Here is a 12057-nt window from a genome sequence, read left to right on the forward strand (position 1 = left end):
GCAGACAGACAACTGGCAAATCCCAAAGTGAAGTCCAAGTTCAAATTTACCCTTTCCAGATTTACCTAGGAGGAGCCTACGCTTAAGATCCTCCAGAACATGAACTATTATAAAAGAGGTTTTTTTTTTTTTTTGGGTGAAGAAGATTGGCCCTAACCTAACATCTGTTGCCAGTCTTCCTCTTTTTTGCTTGAGGAATATCAGCCCTGAGCTAACATCCATCCATGCCACTCTTCCTCTATCTGTATGTGAGTCACTGTCATAGCATGGCTTGATGAGCGGTGTAGGTCCACGCCCAGGATCTGAACCCTTGACCCAGGCCACTGAACTTAACCACTACACCACGGGGCCAGCCCCTAAAAGAGATTTTAGTATGCTTTCATATTATAATCTCTCTCAAAAGACTGAAGATTTTAAGGGAAAAAGACCTGATCACTACAACGAAAACCTGAAGAAAATTGTGTTTTCTGGCAGGGCAAAATGGAAAGAAATCATTAGTTTCCTCCAAATTGCTTTCATAACTCTCCACTGCATAAACCATTGAATCCTATTAAATTAACTCAGACCACTCAATAACCCAATTCTCTTGTCACAGATACCCACTGGAGGGAACTCCTGGTCATAATACAAAAATAATAGCTTTAATAAGAGTACACAGAATGGGCTCAAAATTGGACTTATTAAATCTAATGATGTTTTGTTTAGAATGAATCAAAACTGAAAGTAAGGATATGCTAAAATGATTAAATAAATTCGCCATAAAATCCATAAATAGTGTTAGTAGGTAAAATACATAAACACTAGCTTTGCTGAAGGCTATTAGCTATTAAACAGCAGAAATTAGCCACATTCTAAGTCATTGAAAGCTTGTTTCAAATATTATAAAATCTATGCATTCTAGTAAGAACTATTACTCATGTTTTAATTATTTTTGACACTGTCAGGCTACTATAATCAATTTATTAATTCTCTAAGAGAAAATAATGTCCTTTTATATAAACAGTGAAAACTTATACACAGAAAGGGAGGCTTTTTAGTTCATTCCTTATAGTATGAAAACCGATTTCTCCATTTCTCAATGTGTCAGAAAGAAACTTGAAAATAGATGAAGTCTTTTTTTTGTAATTACAACGGAGCATCTCAGCAAATGTGGCTGGCTCCAATGTGCTTCAGTTGAATGACACAGAACGCCCATCACTTCTCAGCGATTGAAGCTTGGTTCTTCATTAGCTTTCCAGAATTATGCCACTGACACAAAGGATACGCTGAAATAATCATTACATCAAATCTCTGAGGATGCTAAAAGGCACAATAGTTTTTTACTTCTACTTCAAAGAGGGTACCAGAATCTATATATCCAACAAGAGGGAGCTAAATGATATTAAAGCCATACAGTGGACTATTATGCAGGCATTTAAAATGATGCTTTTAAGAGTATTCGATACCATGGGAAAATATTTATATTTTAGTGCTTCAAAAAAAGATGCAAAATTATATATACAATGAATGGAACTGTTCTCCGCCTCTTTTGCCTAGTTCAGTGGTCCTCAAAGTGTAGGCATCAGGTCAGCAACAGCTGTTAGAAATGCAAATTCTCAGGCCCCACCCAGACTTGCTGAATCAGAAACTTTGGGAGTAGAGCCCAGTAACTTATTTTAACAAGTGCTCCAGGCAATTCTGATGCCCAACGAAGTGTGAAAACCACTGGCTAGTTCTTAGACATTCTTCAGGTCTCAGCTGAAACAACACGTTCTCAGGGAAGCCTTGCCTCACCCAACCCCATCCTCCCAGCCTGGATAGGTCTGTTGGATCTCACAGCAACCAAGAGTTTTCTTTCACAATACTTACAGCAGTTTGTAATTATTTACTTTTATGATTATACAATTAGTGTTTTTCTCTCTCACTAGACCAGATATTCTCAAGGCTAGCAGCACATTCGAATCACCTGGAAGCTCTCAAAAACCCAGACGTCTGGGACGTGGCCCAATTAAAACAGAACGTAGGGAAGTATAACTCAAACACGTGTATTTTTATTTATTTTTTATTTATTTATTTATTTTTTTTTTTTTGGTGGAGACTGCAAACACGTGTATTTTTAAAATACTGTGATTCCACTGTTCAGCCAAGGTTGAGAACCACCAGACTCAAGCTCCTTAAAGAGAAGGTGAGCAGTATTTGTTGAATGAGTATGTGGAGCTTTCTTTTTTTTTAACTCTTATTTATTTTGTAGGTGTTTTTTCTTTTAAATCTTGCACATGCACAAAATTCTAAATGCACAAAAAGGGTTCAGTGAAAAGTAAGTTTCTTTCACTCCTCATCCTCTATCTCTGAGGCAATCACTGTGACCAACCCCATGTTTCCTTAGATGATTGAATAAATATTTGTCAACGCATACAGAAAGGAGCAGAGGTTGGATGGCAGGATTAAAGACTATTTTCCTGCTTTATGCACATATGCTTTATTGTAAAATGTATGCCCATGACTTTCAATACTGGAGAAGGAGGTACCCTAAGGATAACTGTGTGCATCTAGATCTATTCAACTGTGTGCATCTAGATCTAACACTGGGTCTCAGGGTTCCTAGAAAAATGGACACTTTGAATGATGTTCTCCGTTACGAGGAAGAGACCTTTTATCTGGTTTAAGTGAATAATTGTCTAATTAGTCTCCCTACTTTGTTTTGGTTATATTTTCACTTCTCATTAGATAGCTTCTCCAAAACTTACACCAGAAAATGATGGAAGGGTACGTAAAAGGAGATGTTATTCATTTTAGGCCCTGAATTAAGAAGTGGCATCATGGGGCCGGCCTGGTGGCATAGTGTTTAAGTTTGCACGCTCTGCTTTGGCGGCCTGGGGTTCGCAGTTTTGGATCCCGGGCGCAGACCTACGCACTGCTTATCAAGCCATGCTGTGGCGGCGTCCCATATAAAGTAGAGGAAGATGGGCATGGATATTAGCCCAGGGCCAATCTTCCTCAGCAAGAAAGAGGAGGATTGGCAACAGATGTTAGCTCAAGGCTAATCTTCCTCACCAAAAAAAAAAAAAAAAGGAGCATCATGATTTATAGATCTATCTTGTCTGAATTTAGTTAACATAAGCCCTTCACCAAGACTGACCATCTCTAGGTATATTAAGATGAAAAGCTGACGACTGGATCCTAGTATGGTGGCTTAACCATGGTTCTGTCCTTCAAAGGCCCTAACTCTCTCAGCCCCATCCCTGTTGGTGATTATATCTCAGTACAACACTTTGGAACTGGGCTATAAGTCTGAGATGCTCTCAGGAGAGAAGAGGCTAAGGATAGCCATTCAGCTTGACAATAATGGACCTAGACTGTTGTGGGTTTTATTTTTTTTATTATTGTTATTTCCCCTTTATGACTTCACCTCCCTTACTCTTAAGGTCTAAGACCATTCCCCTCTGTGTCAGTGTAACTAATTCTAGCAGCAACTCTTAGCCCTCTCTCCTCCACTTTGTTTCCATGATTGGGTGGGAAATCTGCTTGTTGGGACTTTTGAAAATTCACTCTAATTACAGGCCCAAGAGCCCTCCTAGGAGGGAAGGACCTGGACGTGCGGGCTTGACAACATTTCTCTAAGGACTTGGTAGCCTTTCCTGTTTAACTCCTAATCCTCATCTCATGCCATAGACACTTGATACTGGGAAGAAATGCCCTGTGGAGAGAGAAAGCATTTGCATGTTTACCATATGGACCATATTTAGGCAAAAGCCAATGTGCAGCTGCACAGTTAAAGGGGGAAATATTTGGATATTTTCATGGACAGGAACAAGGGGAAAAAAATGAAAGTTCTTAGATAATGCATAGAAACTAGTAAGATAACGACCATATGTAGCTAGAAAGGGAGCTGGGCAGTGGCCATTCCAACATCTCTAAGAGCAACCTGCCACACAGGTGTTTAAGCATTGTGCTGTTTGCTAGTTGTTCTATGTATTTTAATTCTGTCTCTCTTCTAGACGGGAAGCTCCTGAAGGCCAAGACTTATCTCCTATTGCTTCGGCTTCCTCCCTGGTGCTCAGTCCAAAGCAAAGGTGTAATACACAAATTCTACTAAACGCTTAAGAGTTGACAAACTAGGGGGCCCGCCCAGTGTCGTAGCAGTTAAGATCGCACGCTCCGCTTCATGGCCCACTGTTCACAGGTTCGGATCCCGGGTGCAGACCTACGCTCTGCTTATCAAGCCGTGCTGTGGCGGCATCCCATACAAAGCAGAGGAATATGGGCACAGATGTTAGCCCAGGGCCAATCTTCCTCAGCAAAAAAACAAAAAAAAACAAAAAAAAAAAGAATTGACAAACTAAAAGACAACAGCAGAAAATCAATTCCACATGATGCCACTCTGTCTTAACTGTGATGAAATTAAAAAAAAAAAAACATTATAACCAGCATTCTATGCTGATAAGATGAATGCTGAGATTCACTGCCACTGTGGTCATGATTAATCACGTATTTTATCATGTACAGGTAATCATGTCCAAGTTTAATCATGTATTTTGGGCTAGGCCTACATCCTTAACATCTCTTTTCTATTAAATTACATGCACTATGCTAAGGGCCAAAGTAACTTCTTAGATCACCAAAATCTTGTGGGTTTGCTAAAAACAAAACAAAACAAAAAACATTTGGCAGCTTAACAAAAATATAAAATTATGAACTAGAATTAGAACAATCTTCAGGAATATGAGTTAACATTATCATATCCCAACATCCATTAGACCAGAGTTTCTATAATTATGAAAGAAAATATTCCCAAATATTGTTTTATAAATTTCACGACGCAGAGTAAAGGAAAACCTCTATCTTATTCACCACTCATTTTAAATTGAATTTTATTCTACCATGATAGCTAAAAAACGAATGCCAGATATTTATGCCAAAAAGAAAACTCTCTCCATACATACATTAATCAAGTGCAATGTCTGTAGATTTTTTTATCCCATAGCTAATGCCGAACATCAATAAAAATGTAAAGGAATGTGGTATTTACATTGTAATTAAAATTCACAAATTCACAGTACCATATGAAAAATGTCAGTGGTAGAGTGGTGCCCTCAAGTGGCATAAGGATAAATTGCAATACTCTGATGGAAAAGTTAGAAATGTGTATAGCTGTTCTGTTTTGTCAAGTTCTTTGATTCAATCTAAAAGTGCATATTATACGAACCTAGATTTCACAGGGGCTAGTAATAAGTGTCCTACAGACCAGCTCGGACTCGTGGTCTATCCAAATCACTCCTTTAACAAGGGATACCAGCGGATGGTCTGCTATGTAAAGGTATGATACACTTTCCTTATTATCTCAAAAGATTAAGGGTGTGTCTGCAAAACAATGAAGGGAGTCAGATCTCCTCTGATTTATTAAGGGAACAGCATTCATAACATTATAGAAATCTTTTTAGAAAGTATTAAGTTTCTACCCATCTTTAACATTAATCAGTTCCCTATGTTTATGGCCTAGTACGTAAAGCAGAACTTAAATCCTTACCTAACCAAATTGCTTGGAGAATGGGTGGTGCTAATTAATGTGCTTTGCTCACAAACTGAAGGTTCAACTGTCAACACTCTGGGGAAAGAATCTAAAACAAAATACGAGTGTAGTTTCCTGCCTCCGTACATGTATTAAACATCATTGCTGCTGAGTTGCTATCTTACACAGCTAAAAGGTCAACGCTCTGAGGACCAATTTCTTTTGGACAGCCATAGAGACATACAAGAATAGATGACAACAGAGTTATTATAACCTCAAGAAAGATCCTTGACCTTTTTAAAATCACATGCCTGATATCAGATTGCTTTGAGAGATTTTTCTCTCTTAAAAGTAGAATGCAGAATATCTTTCCATTTCTTTGTGTCTTCTTCAATTTCTTTCACCAATGTTTTATATTTTTCAGTGTACAGATCTTTCACTTCTTTGGTTAAGTTTATTCCTAGGTATTTTACTCTTTTTGTTGCGATTGTAAATGGGATTGTATTCTTAATTTCTCTTTCTGCTACTTCGTTGTTAGTGTATAGAAATGCAACTGATTTTTGTGTGTTGATTTTGTGTCCTGCAACTTTACCATATTTGTTTATTACTTCTAAAAGTTTTTTGGTGGATTCTTTAGGGTTTTCTTTTTTTTTTTTTTTTTAAAAGGTCACTATTTCTTTTTTTTTTTTTTTTAATTTTTTGTTTATTGCAGTAACATTGGTTTATAACATTGTAAAAATTTCAGGTGTACATCATTGTACTTCTATTTCTGCATGGACTACATCATGTTCACCACCAAAATACTAATTACAACCCATCACCACACACGTACCGAATTATCCCTTTCACCCTCCTCCCTCCCCCCTTCCCCTCTGGTAACCACCAATCCAATCTCTGTCCCTATGTGTTTGTTTATTGTTGTTATTATCTACTACTTAACGAAGGAAATCATACGGTATTTGGCCTTCTCCCTCTGACTTATTTCACTTTGCATCATACCCTCAATGTCCATCCATGTTGTCACAAATGGCTGGATTTCATCGTTTCTTATGGCTGAGTAGTATTCCATTGTGTATATATACCACAGCTTTTTTATCCATTCGTCCCTTGATGGGCACTTAGGTTGCTTCCAAGTCTTGGCTATCGTGAATAAGGCTGCAATGAACACAGGGGTGCATGTACCTTTGCAAATTGGTGTTTTCAAGTTCTTTGGATAAATACCCAACAGTGGAATAGCTGGATCATATGGTAGTTCTATCGTTGATTTTTTGAGGAATCTCCATACTGTTTTCCATAGGGGCTGCACCAGTTTGCACTCCCACCAGCAGTGTATGAGAGTTCCCTTCTCTCCACAACCTCTCCAACACATGTTGTTTCCTGTCTTGTTAATTATAGCCATTCTGACGGGCATGAGGTGATATCTCATTGCAGTTTTGATTTGCATTTCCCTGATAGTTAGTGATTTTGAACATCTTTTCATGTGTCTGTTGGCCATCTGTATATCTTCTTTGGAGAAATGTCTGTTCAGGTCTTTTGCCCATTTTTTAATTGGGTTGGTAGTTTTTTTGTTGTTGAGATGCATGAGTTCTTTATATATTTTGGAGATTAAGCCCTTATCAGATGTATGGTTTGCAAATATCTTCTCCCAATTGTTAGGTTGTCTTTTCGTTTTGTTGATGGTTTCCTTTGCTGTGCAGAAGCTTTTTAGTTTGATGTAGTCCCATTTGTTTATTTTTTCTATTGTTTCTCTTGCCCGGTCAGATGTGGTGTTTGAAAAGATGTTGCTAAGACTGATGTCGAAGAGCGTACTGCCTATGTTTTCTTCTAGAACTTTCACAGTTTCAGGTCTTACATTCAAGTCTTTAATCCATTTGGAGTTAATTTTTGTGTATGGTGTAAGGTAAGGGTCTACTTTCATTTTTTTGCATGTGGCTATCCAGTTTTCCCAACACCATTTGTTGAAGAGACTTTCTTTTCCCCATTGTATGTTCTTGGCTCCTTTGTCAAAGATTAGCTGTCCATAGATGTGTGGGTTTATTTCTGGGCTTTCGATTCTATTCCATTGATCTGTGTGTCTGTTTTTGTGCCAGTACCATGCTGTTTTGGTTACTATAGCTTTGTAGTATATTTTGAAATCAGGAGTGTGATACCTCCAGCTTTGTTCTTTTTCTCAGGATTCCTTTAGCTATTCGGGTCTTTTGTTGTTCCATATAAATTTTAGGATTCTTTGTTCTATTTCTGTGAAAAATGTTGTTGGAACTTTGATAGGGATTGCATTGAATCTATAGATGGCTTTAGGAAGTATGGACATCTTAACTATGTTAATTCTTCCAATCCAAGAGCACGGAATATCTTTCCATTTCTTTGTGTCTTCTTCAATTTCTTTCAGAAATGTTTTATAGTTTTCGGTGTACAGATCTTTCACCTCTTTGGTTAAGTTTATTCCCAGGTATTTTATTCTTTTTGTTGCAATTGTAAATGGGATGGTATTCTTAATTTCGCCTTCTGCTACTTCATTGTTAGTGTATAGAAATGCAACTGATTTTTGTATGTTGATTTTGTATCCTGCAACTTTACCATATTCGTTTATTACTTCTAAAAGTTTTCTGGTGGATTCTTTAGGGTTTTCTATATATAAAATCATGTCATCTGCAAATAGTGACAGTTTCACTTCTTCCTTTCCAATTTGGATCCCTTTTATTTCTTTCTCTTGCCTGATTGCTCTGGCTAGGACTTCCAATACTATGTTAAATAGGAGTGGTGACAGTGGGCATCGTTGTCTGGTTCCTGTTCTTAGAGGGATAGCTTTCAGTTTTTCACCATTGAGGATGATATTAGCTGTGGGTTTCTCATATATGGTCTTTATTATGTTGAGGTACTTTCCTTCTATACCCATTTTATTCAGAGTTTTTATCATAAATGGATGCTGGATCTTGTCAAATGCTTTCTCTGCATCTATTGAGATGATCATGTGATTTTTGTTCTTCATTTTATTAATGTGGTGTATTACGTTGATTGATTTGCGAATGTTAAACCATCCCTGCATACCTGGAATAAATCCCACTTGATCATGGTGTATAATCTTTTTAACGTATTGTTGTATGCGATTTGCTAGTATTTTGTTGAGGATTTTCGCATCGATGTTCATCAGTGATATTGGCCTGTAATTTTCTTTTTTTGTGTTGTCCTTGTCTGGTTTTGGTATCAGGGTAATGTCAACTTCGTAGAATGAGTTAGGTAGCTTCCCCCCCTCCTCAATTTTTTGGAAGAGTTTGAGAAGGATAGGTATTAAGTCTTCTTTGAATGTTTGGTAGAATTCACCAGGGAAGCCGTCTGGTCCTGGACTTTTATTTTTGGGGAGGTTTTTGATTACTGTTTCGATCTCCTTCTCACCTTGATTGGTCTATTCAAATTCTCTACTTCTTCTTGATCCAGTTTTGGAAGGTTGTATGATTCTAAGAATTTATCCATTTCTTCCAGATTGTTGAATTGGTTGGCATATAGTTTTTCATAGTATTCTCTTATAATCTTTTGTATTTCTGAGGTGTCTGTTGTAACCTCTCCTCTTTCATTTCTGATTTTACTTATTTGTGCCTTCTCTCTTTTTTTCTTGGTGAGTCTAGCTAAAGGTTTGTCTATTTTGTTGATCTTTTCAAAGAACCAGCTCTTGGTTTTATTAATTTTTCTATTGTTTTTTTAGTCTCTATTTCATTTATTTCTGCTCTGATTTTTATTATTTCCCTTCTTCTACTGATTTTGGGCTTTGTTTGTTCTTCTTTTCCAGTTCCTTTAGGTGCATTGTTAGATTGTTTATTTGAGATTTTTCTTGTTTGTTGAGATAGGCCTGTATTGCTATAAACTTCCCTCTTAGAACCGCTTTTGCTGTATCCCATAAATTCTGGCATGTCGTATTTTCATTTTCATTTGTCTCCAGGTATTTTTTGATTTCTTCTTTGATTTCTTCATTAACCCAGTCGTTGTTCAGTAGCATTTTGTTTAATCTCCACGTATTTGTGGCTTTTCTGATTTTCTTCCTATAGTTGATTTCTAGTTTCATACCGTTGTGGTCAGAAAAGATGCTTGGTATTATTTCAATCTTCTTAAATTTATGGAGACTTGTTTTGTGGCCTAATATGTGATCAATCCTGGAGAACGTTCCATGTGCATTTGAAAAGAACGTGTATTCTTCGGTTTTTGGATGGAATGCTCTGTATATATCTACTAGGTCCATCTGTTCTAGTGTGTCGTTTAAGGCCAATGTTTCCTTATTGATCTTCTGTTTGGATGATCTATCTGTTGGTGTAAGTGGAGTGTTAAAGTCCCCTACTATTATTGTGTTACTGTCTATTTCTGTTTTTATGTCTGTTAATAATTGCTTTATATATTTAGGTGCACCTACATTGGGTGCGTAGATATTTACAAGTGTTATATCCTCTTGTTGGATTGTTCCCTTGATCATTATGTAATGCCCTTCTTTGTCTCGTTTTACAGTTTTTGTTTTAAAGTCTATTTTGTCTGATATGAGTACTGCTACCCCAGCTTTCTTTTCATTGCCATTTGCGTGGAGTATCTTTTTCCATCCCTTCACTTTCAGTTTGTGAGTGTCTTTAGGTCTGAAGTGTGTCTCTTGTATGCAGCATATATATGGGTCTTGTTTTTTTATCCAGTCAGCCACCCTATGCCTTTTAATTGGAGTATTTAGTCCATTGATGTTTAAAGTAGCTATTGATAAGTATGTACTTACTGCCATTTTTTAACTTTTTTTTTTTTTTTCTCAGTGTTTTAGTAGTCCTTCTCTGTTCCTTACTTCTTCTATACAGAATTGATGGTCACTTTAGTTTGACCTCTGTCTGAAAGCTGTACTCTTTAACTACCCTCCTCCCTCCTTTTATGTTTTTGATATCATATCCAACCTCTTTTTTGTGCATTTGTATCCATTACATTCTAATCGTGGAAATAGATAATTTTTCCTATTTGTGGTCTTCTCTTTTCCCCTTAAATCAGTCCCTTTAACATTTCTTGTAACACTGGTTTCTTGGTGACAAACTCCTTTAATTTTTGCTTATCTGGGAAAATTTTGATCTCTCCTTCCATTTTGAACGATAACCTTGCTGGGTAGAGTATTCTTGGCTGTAAGTTTTTTCCTTTTAGCACTTTAAATATATCATGCCATTCTCTTCTAGCCTGTAAGGTTTCTGCTGAGAAGTCAGCTGATAGCCTTATGGGGTTTCCTTTGTATGTAACTTGACATTCTCTTGCGGCTTTTAGGATTCTCTCTTTATCTTTAATTCTGGACATTTTGATTATGATGTGTCTTGGTGTGGGCCTCTTTGGGTTTATCTTGTTTGGGGCTCTCTGTGCCTCCTGTACCTGGATGTCTGTTTCCTTCCTTAGGTTAGGGAAGTTTTCATCTATTATTTCTTGAAATAGATTCTCTGCCCCCTTGTCTCGCTCTTCTCCTTCCGGGACACCTATAACACGGATGTTAGTGCACTTGATGTTGTCCCAGAGGTCCCTTAGACTGTCCTCACTCTTTTTAATTCTTTTCTCTTTTACCTGTTCACCTTGGGTAATTTCTTCTAGTCTTTCTTCCAGCTCACAGATCCGTTCTTCTGTATCCTCTACTCTGCTTTTGAGTCCCTCTAATGAATTTTTCATTTCCAGTATTGTATTCTTCATTTCTGATTGGTTCTTTTTTATATCTTCCATTTCTTTGTTGACATTCTCACTGAGTTCATCTATTCTTCTCCCCAGATCAGTGAGCATCCTTAACACTCTTAGTTTGAACTCTCTGTCGGGTAGGTTGCTCATTTCTGTTTCACTTAGTTCCTTTTCTGGGGTTTTGTCCTGTTCCCTTACTTGGAATGTATTCTTTTGCCTCCTCATTTTGCCTCTTTCCCTGTGCTTGTGTCTATGTATTAGGTAGGTCAGCTACGTCTCCTGCTCTTGGGTAGGTGACCTTATGTAAGTGATGCCTTAGGAGGCTTCCAGTGTGCTTCCCTCAGTTCTCAATGTTCCAGGGGTGGCCCCTATGTGGGCTACGTGTGTCCTTCTATTGTGGCCTGTTAGCTCTCCCTATAGGCGCCCAGGGAGGCTGAGTTTTGCTCCTGGCCAGCTGTTGTAATGCTCAGCTGCTTGTAGTTGTTGTGGGCCCTTCAGTCTCTTTATCAGGTGTGGGGATCCCCAGCACAGTTGGCTGCAAGTTCTAATACCACATTTGTGTTGCAGTATTTCTTTTAAGTGAGTAGGCCCCCAGTGTGGCAGGTTGTTAGGCTCAGGGCCTTAGAATTGCTGTAAACCTCTAGCCTATTAGGTCTCTTGTCAGCTCTCTGAGGATTGCAGCTGGGTGGGGCTGCCCTAAGGCACAGGAGCACCCAATTGTTTCAGGCTTTGGAAGGGGGGGCAAACCTCCTATGTGGGTCTTTGAGAAGCACAAGTCTTCTGCAGCTGACAAGCCCTGTTGCCCACAGGTCCACACACACGGTCAACACAGTCCTGCCCCGTGTGAGCGCCCCGACCTCCCCAAGCGGACCCAGTCTTTCCACGGCGGGAGCCCCACACACTCCGCC

At 38.2% G+C, this 12057-nt stretch overlaps 1 protein-coding gene across 1 annotated transcript in view; it reads right to left on the bottom strand.

Moving 5' to 3' along the window:
• NEK11 (NIMA related kinase 11) overlaps nucleotides 1-12057 on the bottom strand; it is a 233818-nt gene that overhangs the window by 215418 nt on the left and 6343 nt on the right. The window lies entirely within an intron of this gene.

This window comes from Ceratotherium simum, chromosome 5 (genome assembly GCF_057802395.1).
Source record: "Ceratotherium simum simum isolate JZ-2026a chromosome 5, ASM5780239v1, whole genome shotgun sequence".
In the NCBI taxonomy this organism is placed as follows: Eukaryota; Metazoa; Chordata; class Mammalia; order Perissodactyla; family Rhinocerotidae; genus Ceratotherium; species Ceratotherium simum.